The sequence below is a fragment of the Oxyura jamaicensis genome, chromosome 9, assembly GCF_011077185.1.
Source record: "Oxyura jamaicensis isolate SHBP4307 breed ruddy duck chromosome 9, BPBGC_Ojam_1.0, whole genome shotgun sequence".
NCBI classification, from domain to species: domain Eukaryota; kingdom Metazoa; phylum Chordata; class Aves; order Anseriformes; family Anatidae; genus Oxyura; species Oxyura jamaicensis.
The window spans coordinates 17,690,700-17,716,058 of NC_048901.1; the positions used below are offsets into that span (position 1 = coordinate 17,690,700).

Consider the following 25,359-nt stretch of genomic DNA (forward strand, 5'->3'; position numbering starts at 1 on the left):
TGAAAGCAGCAAGAAGCAATAAAATCTTAAAGCTGCAACAGGTTGCAAACTTTATCAGGTTTCAATCTGAAAGCTTAAATCGGTTAAGCCTCAAAAGTTGTGAAAATTGCTTCTCTTACTAAAATTCCAGATTGGCTACAACAGGAAGACTCAACAGACTATGCAGTCCTGCAAATCCTTCCCTACTCCGGCAGTCCTGCACATGGCCTGATTCTGAGCACATACTGTAACTCAGGAAAATTTTCTTAACTTCAGTGGTGCTAAGCCAACAGCTGAACTGATAGGACTAGATTCTTATCTTACATTAAGTGAGATTAGATATTACTTTGATATTTAAATGATACTTTAAAAAAAGTGATAGATGATTATGAGGGTGGTGAGGCGCTGACACAGGTTGCCCAGAGAAGCTGTGGATGCCCCATCCCTGGAAGTGTTCGTGATAAGGTTGGATAGGGCTTTGGGCAACCTGATCTAATGGGAGGTGTTCTTGCCCATCGCAGGTGGGTTGGAATTAGATGATATTTAAGGTTCCTTCCAACCCAAACCATCCTGTGATTCTATAGAGCTTTCAGGAACCAACTCCAGAAGAAAACACAAGTCAGATTTCATACTACACTGACTTCTTCAGTATTCAGAAACTTATTTTAGCTATGTAAATGATGAGTAGTTAATATTGTACTGGAGCAAGGTGAAAGAAAAATTAGATCATTTGCAGTATTGAAATAGTTTAATTATTATCTTATACCCATGAGAAGTCCCAGTGGAACAGTTTTGGAATTCATACTGTGTAAAGCTAAAATTACTCCTCCAGTTTCAACAAATCATTAGAAAAAATAGAAAAAGAGGAGGAAGAGAAAATAATCTACAAGATACCATCAGCTTAATTCTGAGAGCAAAAAACAATGCTATTCTGTGGGTGCTACAGTGCACTAAAGAAGGGCTGTTCATACCAACGGGCATTTTCCTAAGTGCTCCTGTTTAAACACGTAAATTTCTCACCTTAGCAAGAATTTTTGTTCCAAAGTAGACTTTGTTTGGATCTCTCTGTAAGCACAAGTTTAAGACAAAATCAATGGTCTGCCTTTCTTTTTAGGAAACAGAATTTCCTCTTAAAACAGTCATGTCCTCTGTTATCACCATCTCTCTACCACATAGGACCTAAGTAGTTTGATTTTAACTCTTCCTAAAGTATCTGTAGTGTTATAACATTCCAGATTAAAAGAGTACTGCATCCACCTGCAGATAAGCCACTCCAATCATTTAACCTCACCAGCATCATGAGCCATCAGCCAGGTCTGAAGTCACATTTATAATGACAGAAGTGTAAAGAGGCCACATGCAGCACTTTAGTTTGAACTCTAAGAACTGATTTCACATCAATGCTTCAAAACTAGTTTTATCAAGTAGTATGAAGTTCTACCAGCAGTTGTTAATGGTTTGCAGGCTAGAGGAATTTTATAGGAATATGATATTGAGGTTGGGATCAACTTATTTTTTGCCTTGAGTGGTGAACACTCGCACTATTCAGAATGTATCTCCTTCAAGTGGACTTCTGGGAGCTATCAGAGACAATAACTCAGTAAGGTATCAAAGACTAGTGGTGGTTCTAGAAAGCCTGACCCATATGGAACATTGTGGTGGTTTTGACGTAATTCCTGACTCTAAGGATTGAATTTACACTACTGGGATCAAGCAAGACGTATTTCCTATTAGGACAGATAATTTCCTCTCTGCAATAACAAAGGAATTTCTGCAATATTTCCATTCTGTTACCTGAACAGAAACACTTCCCTAGAGCTTTTTTTTTTTTTTCCAGGAGGAACCTGCTGATATATAACTGTGTGATGTATATACGTATATATATACATATATATATGTGTGTGTGTATATATATATATGACTTTAAAAAGATGTGATGTTTAGAAAATGCATTTTCTAATGCATGTAAGCCAAGAGCACAACTTTTTCAAATGCCTACTTCTCAATGTAAAGCTGTCCTTTATAAATGCAACTTGTCATATATCCCAGGTTCTAGCTGTCCTCCATTTATTTATTTGTAGCCTCCGAGAGAAACTGGTTGAGGGACGGAGGCAGGCGCACAGGCAATGTTTCCTATTTGCCCACAGTGGGAAATCTCCAGGTATATCTATCATTCCTTATTACAGATGTAGATTTTGCTTTTAAGAAATTCCATACTCACACTTTTTCATCTCCCTTGAGGCTGTTCTATTGAAGTAAGCATAGACCGATCACTAAAGTAACGGTCGGCGTCCAAATGTTGTAAAGGAGAGAGAAGAAAAAAGAAAAAAGAACACACACACAAGAAACCTTCTCTACTTCCATAATTCTTAGAAAGAGAAACACAGTAGGTACACGGTTCTGCTGAAATCTGAACTTCACTTTGGAACTACCTTTGTCTATAGATTATTTTAAATTCTCATTCAATTTTGTACAAAGTTCTAGCGGAAAATCTCTGGGGAACATTCTCCAAATTGCACCTCCTTGATCCAGGATCTAGGTGGCAAGTGGGCCCAATCTGTCTAGTACAACAAGATGAAAATAAGTATGATTAGCATATTCCAAAATCCATTTTGTTAAGCCTATCCCCAAGTACTTAAGGATGTAAATTTTTCCAGAGCCCTTGATGGAACATTACCATCAGGACCAACCACTGAAAGCAAAGCAATAACAGATGCAATAGCATCTCCAGGGTGACTTCAGGTTTTCATCCATATGAAGTAATTAATCCTCACTTGTTTGTTTTATTATCTTTCCTATACTACCTACATTTACCAGGTAAAACAACAGGAAGTTTTAGCCCCCTTGCGTTATTAACAGTACAGAAATGCACAGATTAAAAAAAAATACATTCTTTAAACTGTTTATTCATGGTCATTTCTTACATTCATATTGTGTTAATTTAGCACTGACAAGAAAATTCAGTGGGTTTGACAATAGGTTTTTTCCAAACCCTGAATCTACTTCATACCAATCAGGAGAGGTGAAAAATGTTCTTTAACAATTAGAACTCCTTGGATCCATGTTGTGCATTAAATGGTAACTATGCAATTAAAAGGAACAAATTTTAAATCTGACAACAATTGGTGCATCTCCAGCATTTAAAATGATTCAATTATTAATAATTCATGCTCAAAACGCCATATGTGGGCAATGAAGCAGAAGGAGAGATGAAAACGAAGTCTGATCCATGACTAACCTTACATCTGTACAGAGTCTGACTAAACAGAGTTACAGCATTATGTTTTCTACAACATTTACCCAAATACAGTAGGAAATTGTCACACCATAATAACTATTTGCAGTGATGCTCAACAGTTAGTTAATAGCATGGGGGTTGGGGAAAGGCATGCTAATGTACAAGAATCAAGGTATGCATACAGTTCCATACTAAGTCCAATTGAATCAGACCTTCAATCCAATAGAAACAAGTAGGTTAGATGCTTGAAAAATTTTAATTATACATGAGCTAAAACTGACTTTGTCTTAAAATATGCAGACAATACACTCCAACCCTTATGATTTTGGTCCTGGTTTAAACAAAGATTTGGAAGTTTTCCATTTTCAACAGAGTGCAGACGTTTAATGAGAAACAAGTCAACCTTCTGAGATGCTAGTCTACATTAATTATAAGACAATACACATTTTCCTTCAGCTCACCTATCTCACCCAGCAACATATTCCGAATGTTATTAGGTCACCCACTCCCATGAATTTAGTCTGAACTAGAGACTTACAAGAGCAGCTCACCATACCATCGACAGATATATCACATTATAGACGGAGCCCAAAATTCAAACCTTCAGTGAAATCTCACTTATGTGAACCTACCAGCTCAACTGCTTAATTCTAGATCTAGACTTTAAGTTTTGCACCATTTTAAGAAAAAGCTTTACTTTTTATAGCTTTCTTGGTATATTCAATACTGTGATAAACCATGTATGAAAACAATAGCAGCGACACATCTGAGTTATCTGCAAAACCATTTTTCAAGCACTAGCCAACAAAGCTGCATATGATGTGCCAAAGTTATCTTGCGTCTTGACTCAAGCTGGAAGATTGAGAGGCACAGAAAGGGTAGAACTGCTAGCTCCCTTAAGTAATATTTTGTAACATTACCGTATTTATTGATGCAACAGTCAGAAAAGAGGGTGTGGTCTAGGAGACCTCCCAGAATAGTGATAGGCATGCAATAAGCTTAGAAATACAACATCTTTTCTAGGAGACACATACAATGCTATACATACCTTTCATTAAGTCACAGCTATTTAAGAAACAGCCCAAAATATATTTATGAAGGGTAAGGCTAGAACACATCCATATTGTTACTATTAAAACATATACTTGTGTTATGTGCGTTAAAAGAGATTACAAAGTTAGTGTTTTAAACACGCTCATAAATTTCAAAAAAAAAAAAAAGAGAGGTGTCATAAATAGATTTGTTTACCTCTACAATCTTTGATGTCCTGGTTCTAATCATCCTTCCATATGTGGGGGTATGAGAGAAGAGACATGTTTATTCTGTGGTTGATTTATTACAAAATCAAGACCATTCAGATTCAAATTCCTCCCCTCCTTAAATACATTGTTGGTGTTCTCTCTTTCACACAATTTACCACCACATGTAAAGGTCAAGTCCACTGGTAAAGTAATTCATATGGTTATCCAAATCGTATCCAAGCTATAAATTAATATGACATAAACTGCCTACAGCATTTCTTCTATTTCTAATGCTATACACAGGCAAGTCTAGCCTGGTATACTGATAATTAAAATAAAAATTGTATGCACCTCCCTCAGGAACACACACACCAAACAGGAAGTTAATTAATTCCAGGATGGGACCTGCTGAGGGAGACACAGCAATGATTTGTAGCAAATACTAACTTCAGGCTTTGAATAGAAAAGATAAGTACATTTTACTTCACAATTGCCACCTGTATCACCAATACAGAGAGAAAAGTGCCAAAGGAGGAAAAAAGCTGCAAAATATCATTAGAAACCTGATGTTCTCGATTTTACACAAAGCAACTAGAAGAGCTGCAGGCTGATCCCCTAGTGCTCTGAAAATTAAGACTTACAGAAATCACATGTGAATATATTGTTTTCCAGAACTTGCTGTTTCCTTAAAAATCTCAAACCCGTGGTGGAATACAATGCATGGTCTGCAAACAGGCTTTACATTTTGTAGCCAGAATGAGCTTATTTATTTTGAAACCACAGACTGATCATCAACCTTGCCCTCAAGAAGAGTCAAAGGAGATTAAACTTTTTTTTTTTTTTTTTTTTTTACCCTCTCCCCCATAATTGTGATACAGCTAACAGTTTGATTTATGAACTTAATACTATAAACAAACTTGAACAACTCACCCTGAAGACTTCACTGGAAATGAGCTAATATGTACCTGCTGAAGATTCAGCCCACAAGGATGTAGTCTCCTTGGAAACTGCTCCTGATGGTCTGAAATATAATGGAAATGGTCACTGAGAAAACTTACATTGATAGAGGTGTTGTGAGAGGTGGCTTAAGACCTGGATTTTGCCTCAAAAAAAAAAAAAAAAAAAAAAAAAAAATCAAAGCAGGAACACTCAAGTGCATACATAGTTTAAGTAGAATAGGATGCCCAGGGTAGACCTGGAAAGAAAAATCTCTATTAAAGAAAACCAAGAGAGACTTCACAGCCTAAGGTATTCCATCCATCCCTAAATTATTTCTTTCACTAAAACTACATGGCTGAACTAACATCTTTAGGGCATTTTAACCCATGTCAAAGTAGTTTTACCCAGTGTGGTTCAAACTCTGCTCTAAGTCTGGACATTTGCAACACCTGCTAATATTTGCCTGTTCTCACATGCTTTTAGGATATCTTTCATTTTTGATTAGCATTACAGCTACTTTCTGCTGTCCTCTCTTCTCCTCCCAAGTCTTTCATAAAACCTGTTGACTGATTTATTCAAGCACTTATCTTTTAACTTGCTGTTACTAGACAGGTGCACACTTGCAACAACTCTTGTAGCCGAGCCCATTTAACAGCTCTGTTAGGGGCCCATCTTTGCAAGACATTGAGCCGCAAAGAAGTTAGTACCCTAAATACATATTCAAAGGGATGATTTAAGGTGCACTCTCTCTCACAGGCAGGGCTCGGTGCCTTAGGCATCAGTGTCTTACTTGTTAAGGAGACTATAAAGGGAACATCCCATCTAACTAATCTTATTTTAATAGGCAACACTACACAAACTTGATACAGTAGCGGTTATCTGAGTTGGATGCTCCATTTGCTCCAGAGACCTCAATCACAAGAGTTGATAAAAGTAAGTTCCTACAACACAAACATAAGAGAGTTTGGACTGTATTGGAGTCCAGGCCTGGGTGATCTTGTTTGCTTATTCTGAATCCATTTGAGTACACCTGCACTCAGATGTTTTTGTTGACATTTAACTTGCCAGACACAGAAGATGAAGGGGGATGTGGAAAAAAAAAAATGGAGAGCAAATTCAGAGGGAGCAATGCCTTTGTTGTTGTTTGGTTGGTTGCATTTTAAAAGTCACTAAGACAGTAAAGAAAAGCCTAAAAAGGGTATCCACATAAAGGAAGCAGGTCGCAGAATCCATCTCTGGCTGCCATTCAACACTACTTTGTAAGACAGGCTGAGATAAATTTTGTCATTCCTTCTTACAAAAATGTAAGAGGTAGCATGTAGGATGATAGCAACAGATTACACAGCCACATACAACTTGCATTACTCTGTAGCTGAAGCACAAGCCAATATACAGACATATATTCTCCACACAGATCACTTCAGCCACAGGTGAATCTTAGAAGGTCTTCGCTACACCTACATGCACTCCATCTTCCACGCAAAATACAGACCTCACTGCACAGATGGTAACACTTGAAAAGAATGTGAAGGGACAGTTTAAGTAGCTTCAGCCCATCTGCAAGGTTTTCCATTAGTTCTCCAAAGAAAATTATTCAGATCTCTTAATCTGAACTTTGGACTAATGCTTTCTCAGAGATGACAGATGTCTTTTGGAGAAGGAAAATGAGTAGAGTCTTGGTAATTTCAACAACAGATTATACTGTGTGCTATATAATGCTTTCTTCCAATTCTAGCCCATCATCACACATAGCTGAATGTATGTCCTACAGCTACATCCCAACAACTTGACTAAAACATCCAGGCTCAATTCAGAATCACTGTGTAGTGAAGCACTTATTATAATTTTCAGGCAAAGTTACAAGATTGTGCACACACACACACACAATCGCATACAGCATAAACAACACCACAGGTAAAACTATCTATCAACTCCTATAATTTAAATTCCTTTGGATTCAGACAATACAAGTGTCTGCATGAAACCTGAAGTTCTAAAGTCTTAGGAAACCTCAACAAAGCTTTTGAGTATAAATTTTAAACCCTAAAACATTGCATTCAATCACATGAAAACAAAACAAGCAAAGGATTCAAGTAACTGGAGTGGGAAGCAATTCAAACCAGCAACAAGGTCAAGTATATTTTCATCCTGTTCATGTAGGATCACAACTGCCTTCTCACCTTTTTATTTCTCACCATATATACCAGGAAAAAAGGTCCTTAGCAAACATCTGCTCATCTAACCAGACGCCTGTTTGATCTAATCTAACAACTAATGTTGTATGATATATTTAAATGTCTTGTTTTCAAGCAACCTCCTAACTTAACTCTTAGAGCAGTATAAAATATTTTACTGTCAGATTTTATTCAGCAGGATATTCTCATACCTCAGATGAGGACTCTTTTTAGAAGAACACCACACACAACCATGTCTCTGGCTTGGTGCGATCCAAGAAGCCAACAGAGCTGGAAACAAGAGAAAGAGCTTTCTGGGGAAGACTGTGGTGTAATTTGGGGTTTGAGTTTTGCGGGATTTTTTAGGCCATGGTTATACCTATTCCAGGATGCTAGCAGGCCAGAGAAGGGGCAGCTCTGTGCTTTCATCTGTGAACATTGGCAGCTGCACTTCAGGGCCTGCACTTCAGAAGAGGCCATCAAGCTTTGGTCAGAAGCAGGCTATACTGACTGACTTGCCACTGAGTCTTTGGGAAACAGCTGCTTACGCAGGAGAACGTAAATTTTCAGACACCCTAAGGAACAGCATTTCTGAATGGAGTAGAGCACTTTGCTGTTGTTGTTGTTGCTTGCTTCAGGGCTGGAATGAGGCTTCCAAACCTGTCATTTCTTTTATAGGTAATGAAACAGCATTTAGAACGAGATGTTTTTAAACATCTATACTGAAAAGATGAAGGCTATTAGTTTGATGAGACTCAAACTGCCATAAATCCCATAAGGACAAGCATAATGAAAACAAACCTCTTCCAAGTGACCAGACATCTCAGTAACGTGCTGCTACCAGAACTAGCTGGAAAGAAATCAGCAGCCAATTATGAAGTGTGGGGATTTCATTTCACCAAACTGAGGATTAAATAGGGACTGAGGCCTTGAGGTGGAGCTGGCCCCACACATGGGGAGGTGCAGCAGGAGATCCCGTGCTGCTTGGGAGCCTGTGCCTCACAGCAGGGCGACCCAGCACAGAACAGGCCTTTCCCTTCCCTCAGGAAAGATTTCTACCCTAGTCCTGAGGAATTTCTACCCTAGTTCTGAGTAAACTTTGTCACAACAACTCCCTTATTGCAAAACCATTCAGAATTCACCCAAATCCTGAAAGTTTCCTGTCAGAAGGAGGGGCTGTTCTGGGTGAGAGCAGTGAGAAGGAAGCTGCTGCTTTTCTAGGCCTACACCATAGCAGCACCCTGGGCTGTCCCCTCACCACCAGGCCCAGTCCCATGGGCACCATCCCAGCCTCCACCTTCCTCTTCCTCAGCGTTGTCACAAAACTAGATTTACTTTGTTTTATTGTTTAAGCAAGAAATCTTTATGAAGAGGGGCTCTCGTTCAGTCATTTCCTCAGAGCAATGTTTCCCCCCTTCCAAGACTTGACTGACATTGGATCCGTTTCAGACCAAAAATGAGTGAAACGTATGAGCCTCAAGCCTCAGGGCTAGATTTATAGGCAGAAAGAGAATTCTGTGATCTTTCCCATGTATTTGTTGTTACGGGAGAAGTAGGCCTCTTATTCCCAATCTAGAGACACTTTTACTGTTAACCTTTTCTCGTATGTCCTTAGGCACATGGAGCCATGGCAGAGGTAAGCCAGCCTCAGGACTTGGTGCCAAGCATGGAACGTTCTGAGAGCTGTGTGCTCCTTGACTTCCTACAGTAAGGACAGAGACGCATTGCTGCTCATACGAAGCAGTCTGGCACAAGCACCCAAAGAGTCAGGTCACTTTTCTAGCTCTGCAACCCACAGTTAAGTTTCAGGGGAAAAAAATAAACATCCCTAAAATAGGAGATATTAAAACAGGCAGATAATAGATGCAAGAAAACAACTCAAGCAATTCCCATGTTCTTATGAACTAGCTCATGGCAGAGAATGGACATTAAGAGAGAAAGTCAAATCATTTTCTAAACAAGCAAGTGGTTTTACATCATTGGATTAGTTTGCTACTGTGAGGCAAACTTGTGATGTAGCTGTTTTCCATAAGTAGATTTCATTGAAAGAATGGCAACTGTAAATAAAAGTAATTTGGAATGTTTTTCAATGTTATGTCTGCTGTCCACTCATTCTTGATCCAGAAAAACACCTGCTTCAGGTTATGTTCCCTATGCTACCCAAAAATGCAGAGTTTAGGCTTTCAAGCAGCAGTCCCTGGATTATTGGGTTGAACAGAAATAAAACTACAAATACTCAAATTCAACAGTTCCTACCCAAAGTGTTTATTTTAAAAGCATTTTGAATTGAACAAGATATGGAGTAAAATTATCATTGCTACTTGGTAAGCTCTTCCTGTTGGTTAATTAGATTTACTGCTCCTAAATTTGGGGAGATTTTGTTGTTTTCTGACTACTGCCTCCATAACCTAGATCTCACTCTGTCTATCTACTAAGCAAGACACTTTTTCATATATAATACATAGATGCATACTCACTACTCAAACAGCTATCCCACTCACAAGTTACTAACACTGAACAGCTGAAAAACAATAGCAAGCCCTTTTTGCTTTGCTCTGGAAAGGATTAAGAGTGCTCAAATGCACAGCTCAGGGGTACTAACTTAAAGTGCTATGGCAGGTGGCTGTGTTACAGCTGAAGATTTACTGTGTACAAATTCTCCCTTTGAAGGTACTTGGGTGATTAATTTTCTTTTTATCCAATTGCTAAACAAATTAAAGTTATTATGAGGTATGGAAGAACGTTTTATTCAAAGCCTTCTTAAAATAAATAGCATAAGGGTAAAGATGTGGGAGTGAATTTCCTTGACTACTGAGTGATCTTTTAACCTTAGCTTGATCATGTCAGCTCAAAAAATAATAATTACTTTCCCAACAAAAATGATTATTTTTTGCAAGACAGACACAAAGTTCTGCTTAGAGCTGTGGGAGATTTTGAAACTAGAGTTCTACTGAAGGAAAACAAAACAGAAGTCATCTTTAGAAAGGGGGTGGGACAGAGAAAATTAATAAAGTTTCTTAATAAAGTTTCATGAAGAAGAAAACAGGCAGACAACTAACCTCTCCTTGGATCTTCCCCACCCTCAGGATCTGGTTCTGTTCTGAGTGAAGCCTTCATGGGTGACAATAGTGTCTCCATTGAAAAGAATGCCAAAATTCCAGTTGCCATCAGCTGGGGTGGGACTTGATCCTAAGAAACTTTTTTTTTTTTTTTTTTTTTAAGCTTCAGCTGCTTCAGAAGCAACATCTAAATCCTGCTTAGCAAACAGCACTTCTGTCTTCAGCTCCTTCACAACTCAGAACATACTCCCCCCTTTAAACTCTTTCACTGCTGTTTTCTCTGCTGTGGTCTTAAGAGATTTTTTCTTTTTGAGACGATGAATAAATTGAAATGTTTTTACAAGGTGCAAAATAGTTTATTTTGTTTTGTTTTTAATAAAAATAAATTCTTAAAAAAAATCCTTCTTCTTGCTGAAGAACATAACCCTGCTCTCCCTGGCAATAGAGAAAGCTGAGCTGCCTTTACTTATTTGTCCAAAACACTTGGAGATCCTCCAGTAGCTTTTTACAAGATACTAAGTGTTATTATTGCATTATTTTGCTCCGCTCCACTAAGCAGACTTTATGACAAAATTCTCAGGGAGCTCCTGCAGAGTGCAAAAAGGTAACTTTAACTGAGCTGTCTGAGAGCCTGACATTAACCTTTCCAAACAGGCTTTGCTTTATGCTCAGGGCAGGGGTTTATTAATTGGTTGAATGAATCAGCCAGCACACTGAGGTATTACAAATACAATCACTTATCTCCTTACATTCAGTCTGGACATCTAAGTGCCTGAACTTCTATGCTTTTACCTCCAGCAGCTTAAAAGGGGACTAGTGCCTGCATTGCTGGGCTTGTTTTTCCTCCCTGAAGCCTGCAAGCTGCATCTTGCCAGAACATGGAGCTCCTCTTAGATATTAAAGCTTTCAGACAGCTAAGTTCCTAAAGCAAACACCACTAAAGAATATGACGGCCCACACACCTTTAGGGCACTTACATTACAGACATCAGTACATGTCAGGAAGGTTTAAGACAGGATAAAATAAACAGGCATAGAGTTATTGTCCTTAATTATCCTGTGGATTTCCCCCCTTTCCCATCTACCTGCTTTTTTCTTTCTCCCCCTCCTTTAACACAGAACTAGAAAAACATGACTATCAGTAAGTCTAGAATTGTGGGGAGACTCAGCACAGTTGGACAAAACTATCACAGCAAGCTTCATATCAGAGCCAACTGGAACTTGCATAGAGACCACCCACCACAAATATCTGAAGATGTCACTAGTGCAAGGTAGACTGATCCCTGGTGCATCTATGAAAAGAAGTAGTTTCAGAGCCCAACTTAGGCAAAATACCTTTTACAAATATTAGCATCTCCCTGCGTTAGTCATTTAGGAAGCCATGGTCCAGCCATCCCTGAACGACACAGATGACAGCATCAGCAAGAGGCAGGTCAGGCCCCTGCAGCAGGCAACCTGAATACTGTCTGTGACGATTCTGAGACTAATTGGCCAGATCTCTCAACACAGAGACAACGGTGATCAAGGGCATCACGGCTTCTAGACAACAGGAAGATTTGATTTCATCAAATTTCACCATTCTATGCAGCAAGTACCAGAGCTCACTCTTTCTGGAAGTCTTGGGAAGACACCCCTGGCTGTTGTACATAAATACCATCTCATCATCTCCCCATTTCTTTTTCTCCTTATTCCCATTCTATTATTTCATTTCAAGGCCTAATACGGTATATGGAACAAGTAAAATGTAATGACGGTTAAAAATACCACGTATAGTCATTGCTGAATCAACCTCATCTCCTATCAGCACCATTGCAAATGCTGGTTGCAGGGTAAGTTGAACAGCTACACTTGAAACCTTAATAAAAACCATTCAAAACAATTGAAAGTAATGTTTGGATCATTCATTTTGAGCAGAACATTTAATCAGTGTACAGCTCTTTCATTGATTAATGTGTCAGGTATGTGCAAAATAAATATCCTGCAGGACTCAGATTTTTGTGTTGGATACAATAAAAAAGGACAAGTGTGAATTGCTCAACTGTTCAATTCAAATTCATGGAGATGTTAATGGCTGAGAATGATTTTACAATGCGAGATTACTTTCTGATGAGTCTCACAGTGGCTTTGCTTGATTGCAGCACACTCAGAGAATCAATGCACATAGAAAAGAGTATTGGAAAAATTTATAATATACCGTTTTTATTATGAAATAGAACCCTGGTGAATTTCATATCTATATTGTTCTTGCACATGCTTCAATTTATCCATCACATTCAGCATATGTGGGATGCACTGTTATTTTTTTCTTAGTCAAAGATATTGAATGTAGCAAAGGGAAGGAGCGAAGAAGCAATTGACCAAAGATTTGTCCTGCTACACAAATTCTTTCATTTTGCCTATCAGATATTTTTCCTTCCAACAACACAGCATGTCATTTAGGTATGTGATGTATGTGATAAATTAGACAAAACAGTTAAAAAGTTCTCCAAGTTGCTGGCTGGATTTGCCTTATCAAGGTGGCCTTAACTACTCTCTGAAATAATCATGATCTCCATTTTCAACAAGAAAAGTCGTTTGAACCTGGGAGTAGCTTTCTCTCAAGTTAATTGATAACAATACGTGACCAGTTTGTTTCAAGGAACTGAATTGTTTGGCTGTAAATGGATTTCTCTCCAAGAAAACGTCAAGAATTATTAATGGAAAGATGTATTCAATAACGGTCTAGTACCTATTGAAAATTTAATAAAGCTTCTACATTTAAGAATTTGTGTTAAACTGTTGCTACGAGATTACATCCGTGATACTGACCACTCATGGAACAGACTTTGCGGTTTCAGAATGGCATCTCTGGCCATACTCCCTTTATCAGCAATTTTATCAGACCATGAAACCCAAAAGGGCCCTGCCACTGTACTTCAACATTATTAAGGTTTCATCCCAGACACTCCTAAGCTTTTATTAGTGTAACTGAATACTTGAGGTATATTGCTTTTATCTTTTTTGCTGCATCACAACATCTGATGAGAACAGAAGAATTCTCAGAAGGACAAGAGATTCTAACTTGTTAAACAGACACAGCTTTCAATCTTCAAGTGTTGTCCAGAGAAAATATCATAAGTGTTAATGGCCTAAAACCTGAAAATTGTGATAGTGTGTGTAAAATTTGTTTGGTGATTTGCTAATTCCACTAAAACCAGGCAAGAGAGCACCAAGTTCAAGAACAATTAAAAAAAAATACTGCCCAACTATAAAAGCTCTTCTCCCTGATTTCATTACTGCTAGTCAATTTTCTACATTTAAAACCAAAACACTTTAAGAAATATTGACATCTGGTACTGGAATTATTCACACATTTGTTTAAAATTTAGGTGGAGTTTCCAAAAACATATACAGGTGTGAGGAAGCCAATCACTTCAGGATTAGCTGTTCCTCAGAAACCTTAGCAATGATATGAAATTTGAAGCTCTTCTTGAACTTTTCTACTAATTCAGTAATTACTGCTCTGCCTGAAGCTGGCCCCTTTCCTGCAATTACTCAGCACGTACTTTCAGTGAGAGGTTAACACCTGAATTTAGATTCCAATTAAGAGCCAAGGTGGACTTTTTGTTTAACGCTTAATAAATCAGGGATTTTCCCAGCCTACTATTTCACTAGCCCACGTAGACAAACGCACAGTACATGCTCTGGATGTCTGAAGATCTGCAGAGTGTGGTCAAGCCATGAGCAACTCATCAGGTTTATGGGATATTAGGACTATGCTTGTCAACTGGGATAAAGCAGCTTGCATGTGAGCACATGGGCGCACCTCTTGCCTTCTCCCTAAGAAGGGAGGCTTTTCACTGATGCAATTTAGCATGCAAGGGGAACACTCCCTTAAGTTTCAGCACTGACAGTGTGCTGAAATTTCAATACTCACTTCTATATTTATAGAAAAAAATTTGCACACTTTCACAACTGGAAGCCACATTTCTTTGCAGCCTGGCTTCAACATACATGAAGGCGTGCAATCCTCCTTAAAAAGGACAAGAAGCACACTGACTTAACCACCTGTTTTAAAAGCAGTGTCCTGATAGAGATGGACAGGGGCAGGGACAAAGGGCAGGTGAAGTGAACAAGGTTATGTTAGATATGTGATATTAAAAAAAAATGAACAAATGATTACCTCTTAGGATAAAAGAGTGTAATAATATACAGAGGATTGCTCTCTTCCATCTGTCATTCTAAATGAAACCCTATGACCCCAGTTCTTCCCCTAAAGCATCTCTGTGATGAATTCTAGACAGTTAATCTTGAAACCTTTAAGGAAGCTAAGCTAGCAGGCATTTTCCTTGAGGAAGGATGAATTAACAACTAAAAACAGTCAAATTACCCCTACATTCTCTGCAGAATTACATTGTTGCTGGAGCCTGATTATGAAGGCATGTCATTGTGCTGTACAAGGTTTTCCAGGTAGCAATAAAATTTTCATTTTGCTTGTGAGGCTACCACCTTGGGCTCAGGATATCCCAGAATCCAGAACTGCTAAAGCTGAAAGCATTTCTGGAGCAGTTTCATTATCCACTTGTGTTTTTCTGATGTACCTCCCCTGGGGACCTTTGGTTGCCTACTGTAGAATACATGGCATACGTCTTGATAGACCTGTGCTCTAACCTGCTATGGCCTTTTATTTATTTATTTTTTAATGTTCCCTTTTTATTATTATTTTCCTTTAAAATTATGTTAGTTTCCATGGAAACAAATTATGCCACTAATAGGTAGAAGTCCTCAGGAAACATCAGTTCACAAAGGGCAAGATGACTTTATGAATGTAGGTATTAAATCAAATATGCTGTTAAGGCAACTAAAATAAGTTAGCAGGATTTCCAAAATGCAATATGATGGGTAGCTGTAAAACTGTGGTTGTTACCTAATACATCAGGCTTTACCAGCAGAACGTTTGAAAATTTGCCCCTAGCTGTGAACTAGATGAGCTTTAAGGTCCTTCCCATCCCAAACTATTCTATGATTCTGTATGAGTGCTGAGTTCTTGAAAACAGGATGCATAATGAGTGCTCTGATGTGTAACCTGTGACTAGAAATGTTGACGTACATCATAAGCTCTTGGTCATGACTCCATGAGTCTCTGTACACAAACTATTTCAGAGACCTTAGCATTAATACAATCCTCTAACAATTCAATGCAAGGAGAATTACTATACAACACGGACCTAAAGGAGAAAAAAATAAGACATTAGTATAATTATTCTTTTGACCACAGAACAAACCACAAGACAATGTGACATTCTGTTTATTAGCCCGCATTTAGACAAAAAAAAAATAGAAATAGTATAAAAACATTTCCACTTTTAACCCAGTAATTAAGGTAGCACTTTTTAGATGAACTGACAAGTTGAGAGCCAGGCTGTGAACACTCTTTGCTTGCATGAAAAGCAAAGGATGTGAGGAGATTTCCTCCTTTTATACCCCCAGATTCAAGATACAAGAACACGTGTGCCTGTTTGTGAATGCCCACAGTCTACAAAACTGCACAGGAGAGGGATGGAAAGATGGGATCGCAGCACTGCGGAGAGAGCAAGAAGGAGAGCAGGAGAAGGAAGGACAAGGCCACGCCAGGCTTTGTCTGGGGTATGTGTGAGCTGCACTGCATCTTAATGCAGCTGAGGCAGAAGATGAAGGGTGGCTCCAAAGGCTTACGGCACTGCTGAGCCGATATCCTGATCCCTGCACACAGGGCCCAGTGCCCCATCAACCATCTCCCTCTGCAGACCTCCACAGCTCTGAGCTCTGCAAAACAGATGTGTTACCAAATCCACAAGTGAAGGGAAGCTGGTAGATAGCTTGCTGGCTGCCAGAGCACTAAAGGAGGTCAGGATTTTTTGCAGCAGTTTGAAAAGGTACAGAGAGCATTAGCGTGGGACACCAAGGTAGGAAACTGTTCCAGACAGCTGATGCAGTGGCAGGAGCAGATCCAATTTAAATTCTCTTTAGTATTAATTGTCAGAAGAGGATGAGATCAGTTTATGAACTAGGAGCACTGTGCAGTCAAAAGTTACAAGCCCGAGTTGTTGCCACAAAGTAGCTGAAAGGCTTTTCTTTTGAAAAGATTAAACTTCAAAGAACTGCAGGATGAGATACACAAGAAGTGGCATGTGCTTCTGCTTGATAATGTTTGATTTTCAGCCACCCCGTCCCCAGCTCTATCACACTGTAAATTCCTAACACCGAAGTTGCGACTAAGTAGCTGTTTTATAAGATAAATGACTTGGCATATGAAAGACTTCAGCCAAAAAAATAGGGCTGCATAAAATGGATTGGAAGAAATGTGAATAGCAGGATACATTTACCAGTGTAGAAGACCAAGGTTTTGCATACTTCTTGACCAAAATAAGTGAATACAAAGTAAGAGATCAGCATGTGTCCGACAGGTTAACCCAGTGGGATGACATTTGCCTTTCAGAAAATACATGGTGCAATGTTTGAGTCAGCCTGTGGTGTTATGTAGGACCATTCCCCTGTGGTAGTAATGGTTTTAATTCTCACTGAAACCCAAGAGAAAGCAAGTCACAAACACATTTTTTAGCTGGGGCCTAAGTGCTTAGGGATAAGAAAAGCCCTGTAGATGTTGGTCCCTAATGAAAAGAAAGGGAAACTGAGGTTGAGCCATTGGTGACTGAACTGCAAGGAAAGGCAGTGGGAATATTACCTCTTGATGCACAAGAGGCCTTGCTAGGACTTGCTTTTGTTTAAACACATTTGTTTGACAGTAACAGCAATTCTCTGCCCAACTCAGTGGGCTGTGGGGCCAAAGAAAACCAAAGGAAAGAAAACTACACAAGGACTTCAGTCAGTTTGGAAACTGGGACAAGCCTTTCCCAATACACAGCTAGGTGAAAGCATATTTCCCCTTTTGTTGCTCCATGTCTAATGAACTAAAGGATTCTGTAACTTAACTCCATAAAAAAAGAGAGTGCACTTCAGGGGAGGTGAGAACAGTGAACTAAAAAAATAGTTATCTCCTTTTAAGGCAACGGCTGCTAAAATTTCACTGTGATCAAGCCCTACATTCAAGTAACAGAAGCTAGAGCATATGTACTATACTAGGGAGCCTTGCAAGTTTGTTTGCTTTTTCCATTCCTTCTGAATGCTCCTAGGTTTTCTGTCTGGGGAGGATTCCCCACCCTCACCCCGTGATGAAGCAGCAGTAGTATTTCCAAATAGGGCAAATAAGCCCGAAATATTTCACTCTTGCAGAGCAAAGCAACACTGATTGGGGCTGGGGGGAGGGATTAAAAAGCAACAACCTTGTACTCATCACTGAGATCAGCTACAGCATCCATATTGGAGTCAGTGCCGTAATTCTAAAAACCCTTTATGGACTAAGAATGAGATAGCTGAGCAACCCTTTCTCCCTTTGCAACTAAGTTCCTTGGGAACAATGAAATCCCCACAAAAGACTAGGAGTAACCACACACCAGGTATTTAGGCAACCAGCTCATAGCATGGAACATCTCTCCTGAAGAGAGAAAGTCAGTCTTGAATCTATTGCAAAATTCCTCTGAACACTTGACTTTTCCCTGAGCAACAAGTAATTTTAAAATTAATAGCAACAATTTGCTCAATAACTTTGGGATGGGGAGAGAGGGAGCTACCTATACAGCAAGAATGAGCTTCTCATTTTATTTTTTGCAAAGGATTCATCTGCTACAATCCATGAGTGTATGGCATAAAACCCTGAGTAAGCAAATGACTTCAAATTATCCAGTGGCAATTATGAACGAGAGAATGCACGCTGGAGGTAGGATGAAAGAAAATTAAGAGAGATTAATGTGAAATACCTATGTCTAATTATAACCTTGTATCTACCTTCTACCTGCTTTTGCCCATGGGGAATTTGGAAAAATAAATACTTGTTTAATAAAATTCTCAACGCCAACAGAAAAGGAGGACAACTTTTTAAAAGCTATGACAGTATTTGCCAGATGGGCTGTGTTGCAATGGGTTTACATTTCAACATGGACCAGGTTGTAAGAGAGCATAACCTGCTATAGCAGATTTTGGCAATATCAGAAAAAAAAAAAAAATCTAAAAAATGCAAACCAACGGGAAAATAAACAATGCAATGCTCCTCTGCTAGAACAGTCTGCAGAAGCTCCCATGCATGGAATAACAGACATTCCTAAGAGATGATCCAAATATTTTTACATCAAGAAAAAAGTATCAAAGCCAAACAGATTCTTCCTCTGAAGAAGGCCCAGACTAAACACTCACCTATAGGTATTTCACAGCAGCTAATTCAGCAGCTACTCTAATCTGGTCATCAGATGGATGAACAGGTTCCTTCCTCATCTTGGCAGCTATCTGGATGATGGGAAGGAGACAAGTCAGGTATCCCTGTAGGTGGGTCCATATGCCAGAACAGAAATACTTACTCAGGTAGTTAAGATTCAATATTGATTTTTCAAGTGGTCCTATCGTCCTCTCACTGGTTCATGGTACCACCAAATACATCAACTAAGGCAACCTCTAGGCATCCACTGACAAATGCAGTACAATTCAAATCCCTATTCTCCATAACAGATTTTTCTACTTTTAAATGTACCTTTTGTGCAACTCTGAAGAAGTTGGTGGAATTTCTTCACAAGAGCTGCACTTTTAATATTCAGATATATGTATAAGTTTCTCCCCTCAAACACGATTCTCAAGAACATCACCCAACTCTGAGTTTCGTTGTTATGTTCAATAGATTTCAAAAGACCCTATAGCAAATTCTCTTTGTTATCTAGAAATCTAGTGCTCCACTGATCAAGCTCTCCAAGAGTAAAACACCAATTCATGTAAGCCAAACCAACGTTTGGTACTGCACCATTAATTGCAACAGGGATTTTAGTATTCATGTCTAATTGTAATTGCAGTATAAGATTAATTTTTTTATCCTAGCCAGGATCACACAACCCTGCTAGAACTAAGTGGGCATTCACTGGGTTTTGTATTTCAATCCCATTCCATCTGTACCTCTGCACTGTAAGTTTCCTTTTCTTTCAGGAGGTTGTGGCACTTGCTGTTCCTGGAAAGATACCTTGGGCATAGATTGCCTGCTGCCTCTTGGAGGGCATAGAAGTTCATTGCCTCCCTGCACAAGGCTTCTCTTTCTACCCCTAAACATCAGCACTGATATGGAAGGCTCAGGCATCCATTCTTTCTCCTAAAGGCATGAAAATTCTTCATTCATCTTGTTAATAATAAAACAGTGTAGTCACAGAGACATCAACTCTGTTTAAAAATAGGTTGTATAAATGTCATAGACAACTTATGCTATTTTCCTGCACTGGTCACCTCTTCTTCTAGAGCAATTCCTAATGCAGTTAGATCAAAGCCCCAGGGAAATTTCTGGTCTTTATGCACCCTTCACAGTTCTCCTGTCAAATCAGAAACACATGCACCTTTCCACACACCTCCGCTCTTTTGCTCCTCTCCTCCTACCAAGCTCCTGAATAACTTTACTTTGGTGACCCAGCAGTCAGAAGCAACATCATCTGTTACAAGCGTGGGATCCTTCCCTTTTGCCCAGCCCAATCTTTCCATGTTCCCATCTAAGAAAGAAACTCATCCCCCTCCAACAGCCAGCCTGAGAGGTTTCAGCTCCCAGCTGGTCTCTCCTGCCCTCTCCATTGGCTTCACCAACAGAAATATTCACTGGGCCGCAGCGCCTTCCCCTACAGCACAGCCCCAGGCTTTGGATGTGCCGGCTTTTAGGTGGGGATTGGGAGGCGGAAGCAGTGGGGTCAGAGTTCCTCCAGTGAGCCTTGCTGCCAAAGACAACGTGATGTGAAACCGTGGGCTAATTGCCTGCCAGCAGGCCTTTCACTGCGATGAGAGATGAGTAAGAATGGCAGGATCTGGCCAGCTGTCATGGCTCTAAGCATAAAGAGGTTTTCTTTAATGGCATTATTGCTGAGAAATAAACAATTGTCTGTCACTCATTATGGCATGCAGGTCCTCGCATCTCTCTGAAAAGCTAAAAACAGCATCTTACAAACAAGGAAAATGAGTTATTAAGCAATTGGAAAATGATTATACAATTATGTTCTGTTCGGGTACCATTAGTCACAAGGAAGATGGAATATATCCAAGCTTTAAAAGTGAATTACTCATACAAAATTACGTCTGCTGAGAGTCACTTCTCCTTTAGGGTTCAATATCCCCAGTGCAAGACTTTCAAAAGAGGAGACGACGAAGGTTGTTATGATAAAGCATAAGTACAGGAGCCAGATTTGGGTTCTACTCCAGTCAGCAGCAGTGAGCAAGTTGCAACCGGCAGTAAGTTTGAACTAGTATAAACAGTCACAAACCGACTGATGCTAGCAAAGCTAAGCAGATTTGTAGCAATGCAGAAAACGGCTTCTGCCTCCTGTAGAGTAAGTGTGCAAGAACATAAATTCATCAGTCTTCCAGTTTACAGGTTCCAAATCCAGCAGTAAAACCATGGCAATAGCCCGTCTTGCTTACAGAACACATTCACTTCAACCTAAAATCAAGACCTTTTCCTTCAACTGCGAAGGCTACTCCTCATGGACCATTTTCACACCCATCTGTGTAAGCTCCATGCACTCTTTAGTAAGATGAGGGTGGCCTTGACTACACTTTTAGATCTCTGTGGGCTGCTTTTGGTCTCTCCATCCTGCATCAGATTTTTTTTTTTTTTTAATGCAGTTTAAATTTCAGTTGAAGTTCGCTGGTTATCTTTGCTGCTTGTACATTTCAAACATTTCAAGTTCTTTCTTGTGTCAGCATTAAACATTTCACACAGGTGTGGCCTCAGCAGAGCCGATAATAATTATGCACTTTCCCTGACCTTTTGCCCAACCTTCCTGTAAACAGGCACATCATCACCCTTTTTCCCCCCTAACCACCAACACCACCCCCCAAAACATAATTTTGTAATATAATACTCAGCCTTAAACTCTGTTGGGGCTGCTATGCTGCCCCATTGTGTCTCTTGGAATGCTTTTTACTACTACTTTAATGTAGTAAATGAAAGGGTGTAGTAAATGAGCAGGGCAGTTAATAGGTAAGATTACAGATTGTGTCTCCTTGTCATTAGCTGAAACCAAGTGCTATAACAAACACCTACTCTGCCAAAAAATTAGGAAAATTGTTCATTTGTAGGTGGCACAGGAACAGACAGGGTTAAGAAAAACCAAACCCCTACCTTGATCCAGTACAAGTTTAATCATTGTACCCATGCAAAGCCTACTCTGATTTCATTCCTTCACTTCCTCATCAAGCAAGCATCAGCTTATAGCAAGTACCTTTTATCCCCCCTGCTGCAATCTTGCTCGTTCCACTAAACACTTGAGGACACAAATGCCATCTTCAGGACTATCTTGGCCAGTAATGCTATATAAACATATCATTTCTAGTTACAGAGGAATCTAGATTTAAACCTTGAGTCTAAGCCCCTCTGGCTGCTGAGGGAAGATGAGATCTGTACCTGTCGTGGTATTTTGCAACCCTACTCCCTGAGAGGACAGAGAAGGGCTCCAGCACGGACTGTGAGTCATGGGCTGTACCAGGGTGGAAATCAGCCTCCTTGCCTGGACAAACTATTGTTTGAAGAGACTCAGCCAAAGCCCCAGGCACATCCCTTGAGCTTGCTAAGCCAGTCACTCCCTGCCTCCGGTGCCAGTGGAGGGGTGCAGCCAGTACACCTCCTCTACCGCTCCCGCCGTGGACTCCCAGTACGAGGAGGGGTAGCACTAGCCAAGCTTGCTCTGACTTGTTCTTCAGAAGGACAGCAATGAAACCTGTAACTGGTACCTTAACAACTGCAGTGAAACTAAACAAACAGCTTCTTGCTCCTAGCCTAATTCACAGATACATCCTCACAGAAGCACACTAGCATTTAGTTAAACACAATAAATATCATTCCCTGGGTAAAAGTATTTGAGTGATTTAATTTTAGAGCTTGCTTTTATGAACTGCATGCTCTTGGCCAGTACAAATCCACAGAGCTTCGGTCAGTCAACGCCTGCCCAGAATCTCAGTCCTCACCCAGTATCAATCCACCAAAAAGCGCCATGAACTTCCATGGCCCTCTGCCAAACCCCATCAGCTGAAAAACCGTCCTGATGAGCACTGTGTTCTCAGCGATGACTCACCCTCATCAACACTGCCATCAGTCAGAATATTTTCAGAAGCAACTTTAACAGTATTTAGGAGCTCTTTAATAAACACGCATTGAGATAAGCTATCTTGGGGCAACAAGATAAATGAAGCAGGCCCACTGCAAAGTTTGAACTGAAGTGTTGCAAAACAATCCTACAAAAATGTTTTATACCTTATATAATCTCTCCCTACAGAACCTCAGGGGTTCACATTAAACACCATAAATCAGACCACCTGGGGCTCCCCTATGATTATTGCAGCTGCATGCTGCAAGCTCCAGTAGAAGAAACGTTCCCTTTTATTGTAAGAAAGTAATAGGGCATAGCCCAAGTCTGCCAGAAAAATGCACAAATCAAAAGCAGGCCTTGCACAAAATCAGCTTCTGATGTGTTCGTTTGCTCTGGATGTATGTGACAAGCTGACAGTCAGAATCACTTTGTCCTCATTGATCACCAATGCTTTTGCCAGCAAGGTGAGTAGTATGTGAAGCAGTCAATTCTAAAGAAGCTTCAGTTCAATGGAAAATAAAACCAAGACATTTATTTTATTTTTGTATTTTCCCCTCAGAGAATTTCAGCAGTTGGGAAAGGCATGGGACACAGCACTGAAGCTCCCTCCCAGAAGCAGACACGTGCCATAGCAGCCACCTCTGCTCCTGAAAGGAACCCCCCATAGGTCAGCAGGGAGTCACCCTAGGTGTGGGCAACTTGTGTCTTCCACCATGTTCCAAAGCCCTATTTTCATTGCCAAGAAAAAAAAAAAAAAACTCAGAATATCTACCCAAGAAAAGTGAAAGGAAGGAAAAAGTATATATTTTCCCAGTAATATAATGGTAACATTCCTTCACTTCTTAATCCTAAACCAGATCGCCATCACTGGTAAATGTCATCACAGACCCATATTCCCAGCTTTCCTTCAGGATAGCTGGCACTAGGCATGGCCCAACTTTCCAAGAACATGCTGGGCATGAGGAACAAGGAGGCATGAAGATTTCCAGTGATATGTATGAAATTATGACCTAGACAGACTAAGATTGGATTGCAAATCAAACAAGCTCTTTGTCTTTCCAACATCACTTTGCCTTGCAATGCATGTTTACATAGGCTATGAGTCAGTGCATCCAACAGTTATTTAAGAAAGAGGACCTCAAAGTTTTAGATTAAAATAAAAAAGGCTTGGGAGATTGGAAGTTAAATTAACAAATTCATGTTTTATCACGTTTGCCTCAACATCCCACTACAGTATCTTCTGGTCACCTATCTGATGAGGAGCACATTAAAAACTATCAGTTATTTGGAATGAAGATCATGAAGAAACATGTTGGACAGCCTCTCTGGTCTCCCTTCAGAGTTTCGATACAATTAACCCATTTCTGTGCAAGCACCTTGCCTTGCAACCAGACTGCTGGGAGTGCTTGAAACATGCAGCTGCTCATATGTCCCTGCAGGAACCGTCTCCCTCTCAGCCATCGTGCCCCAGCTATGCAATAAAACAAGGAGTGGATCTTCTGGTTAGGCTTAATTTAATATTTTCTTTGTGGGCTTTAACAGTGCACAGAACACATGCATATGTTCAAGGAGAGGAGGTTATGGAAGGAAAGAAAGTGACTAGAGGTGTTTGCTGGATAAGGGACCAGAAGGAAAGTAAGTGCTGTTCCAGTCCAGAAGTGAAACTGAAAGAGCCTTGCTAAGTTCAATTATCGCCTATTATTGAAGGAAGGTGTTCCCATCCCCACTTTCAGATGTCGGTTTTATTTTTCAATAAATATGTATATATAACTATGTAGATGAATATATATTGAAAAGTGTTATTCTACAATGAATATGAATAAACAGCACAGAACATACGAGCTGGCAGCAATAAATTTGTTATTTCACTTTAAGATGACTGGTTTTTAGACTTCTGTCCTCTTCTAAGAGGCTGACAGCTCAGTGGAACAAGTCACATGTGGTGGCCAAGAAAAACAAACCTACAGGCAGGAGTCTCCCTCTATTGTGGCTCATTTATAGAAGTCAGGTAGCAGAAAAGTAGAAGCAAACCTGCAGAAAACATCTTAAGTCAATGGATTTTTTCAGGCAGCACTAAGCTGGCAAAGTAGCCTTTTGCTGCTTCTGACATGTAGGAAGTACATCTGGAAGCCTACCAAGGGAGAAAAGGTGGTTGTTTGAGCATGCTGTGCTCTGCCATTCTCATGGCAGAGCAAAGAATGGGTGCCTAGGACTATCACAGCTGAGAAAGACATAAATCAGTCCTGGGGTGCATATATATACATATTTTTTTAAATTTTATTTACTTATTTACAGCAGGAGCTGCATAGGCTCTTTGCAGAGCTAACTGCACTGAAACCTAAGAGGTACCCTCAAGCTACCTTCAGACACATCTTCCCATTCCCTGGTTGAGCACAGCACAGTCAGAACAGAGAAGTCTAATCTCAACTACACTTTAATAGGAAGCCAACAGGAATTGTTGCTGTCCTGGAATGGGAGAAGCAGGGCTTGAGAATCATCTCAGTATTGAAACAATCAGGAAAAAAAAAAAAAAAAAAAAAAAAAAAAAAAAAAAAAA

At 39.8% G+C, this 25,359-nt stretch overlaps 1 long non-coding RNA gene across 5 annotated transcripts in view; it reads right to left on the reverse strand.

The window, feature by feature from the left end:
- The window catches only part of LOC118171684, a 329,665-nt gene that overhangs the window by 271,610 nt on the left and 32,696 nt on the right, over nt 1-25,359 (reverse strand). For 3 of the 5 annotated variants that reach the window (XR_004753319.1, XR_004753318.1, XR_004753316.1), the window contains exons 2-3: nt 18,898-18,987; nt 5,389-5,479 (exon numbers count right to left, since the gene is read on the reverse strand). The exons of 1 other annotated variant lie outside the window; for it this stretch is intronic. This is a non-coding gene — a long non-coding RNA (uncharacterized LOC118171684). The remainder of the gene's footprint in view (nt 1-5,388; nt 5,480-18,897; nt 18,988-25,359) is intronic. One more of the 5 variants, XR_004753317.1, reaches the window with a different exon arrangement.